Below are 2,121 nucleotides of genomic sequence, written 5' to 3'. Positions count from 1 at the left end.
CCACTCCCATGCAGGGAGCACTCACCCACACTCCACTCCCATGCAGGGAGCACTCACACACCCACACTCACACTGGGACCACATAGACAAGCCAATAACCTTACGTGCACAGCTTTGGGATGTGGCAGGAAACCACAGTACCCAGAGACAACCCACTCAGACATGGGGAGAACATACGAACTCCCCACAGTCAGTGGCCCTGGCCGGGAATCCTTTTTTTTTCTTATCAACATTATAATGAGGCCAGGCATGGTGGCACAAGCCTGTCATCCCAGCACTTTGGGAAGTTGAGTTGGACAGATTACTTGAGCCCAGATGTTTGAGACCAGGCTGGGCAACATGGTGAGATCCTCTTCTCTAAATTTAAAAAAAAAAAAAAAATGCAAAACTTAGCCAGTCCTGGCGGCATGTGCCTACGGTCCCAACTACTCACTTGAGCCTGGGGAGGCTGAGGCTGCAGTGAGCTGTGATCATGCCGCTGCATTCCAGTCTGGGGGACACTGAGAATCTGTTTAAAAAACAGAACATTGTAATGAAATGGCATTGAGCAAAATGATGTTATTCGAGGACTTGCTGTCTTTCTCTGACGTTTCCTTACTCAGAAACCTTCAACAGCTCCCGGCTGACAGCATGATCAAATCTGAGTTCTTCTGGCTGGTGTTCGAATCCCTCCTTCTTCTCAGTGCATTTTAAAACTTTCTTTCCACTGCTCCCCAGGTGGCAGCATCTGCCATGGCTTTCTCCACCCAACACCATCACTGAAGGACTGGACAGTTCATCAGAACTTCCATGAACACATTCACAGTATGAGTAATTGACAACCGGCGATCAGGAATTGAAATGTCCCTAGTGAGCTCTCAAACGTCCAACATATCTAAAGGAAAGCAAAGAGTCTGCTAATAGAAGGACAATTTTAATTAGGGAGGGACTGTTTTTAACTTTTTTTTTCTTTTTCCATTTTGAATTCTGGTGATATTTGATTGGAATTACAGAGGATCTTAAGGGCTGGGAGTCAGGAGATAATAAAATGAACTCTGAAACTAGGGCGGCATTTTAGAACTGACAAAGCTGCTATAGGATATGAGTTAGCCAGCCCAGTGCATTCAATCCAATGGTGCTTCACAGAAAGGACATTAGTGCATTTATAAACAAGTGTCATTATTTTTGTTTTTGGGTCTTGTCAGCCAGGCTGGAGTGTAATGATCTTGGAGTGATCTTGGCTCACTGTAACCTCTGCCTCCTGGGTTCAAGTGATTCTCCTGCCTCAACCTCCCAAGTGGGTGGAATTACAGGCAGGTGCCACCACACCAGGCTAATTTTTGTATTTTTAGTCGAGACGGGGTTTTACCATGTTGGCCAGGCTGGTCTTGAACTCCTGACCTTCAGTGATCTACCCACCTCAACCTCCCAAAGTGTTCAGATTACAGGTGTAAGCCACCACACCCAGCCGATGTGTCATGATTTTTACGACATTTTACACAATAAAGTAGTCATGGATGCAAAAATGTAAACGATACAGAAAATTCCTAATTGAAAACCGCATTTTATATGAGTGTGTGTGTGTGTGTGTGTGTGTATGTGTGTGCACATACACGCTCACACACAGAAATTATTTTTGGAAGGATGGTAAAAAGACAAAGGTGGTAGCCTATGGGGAGGAGACAGCTAAGAAATGTTCACTGTAGGTCCTTTTAAAATAATGAGCAGATTTCATATTCATTTACTTATGGATAAATATTCAATTTCCTTTAAATTCTTTTGGATTTGAGGGTGAAGAAAAAGTGTGGGAGTTTGTGCATGTGCTTTGGTATAAGTAATGTACTTTGATTTTATGGAGAAAGACAGCATTGTATTAAGAAATTAGTTTGTAGCCTTAGCAACATAGTGAGACCCTGTCTTTGCAAAAAAATTTAAAAATTAGCTGGGTGTGGTGGCATACACCTATAGTCCTAGCCACTCAGGGGACTGTGGTTGGGAGGATCACTTGAGCCCAGGAGGTCAAGGCTGCAGTGAGCTGTGTTTGAGCCATTGCATTCCAGCCTGGGTAATAGAGCAGGACTCTAACACAAGAAAGAAAAGAAAAGAAAGAAAAGAAAGAAAGAAAGAAAGAAAGAAAGAAAG

The sequence above is a fragment of the Sapajus apella genome, unplaced genomic scaffold, assembly GCF_009761245.1.
Source record: "Sapajus apella isolate SASKATOON/1434 unplaced genomic scaffold, GSC_monkey_1.0 scaffold22, whole genome shotgun sequence".
Classification (NCBI taxonomy): domain Eukaryota; kingdom Metazoa; phylum Chordata; class Mammalia; order Primates; family Cebidae; genus Sapajus; species Sapajus apella.
This window is presented reverse-complemented; position numbering follows the sequence as displayed.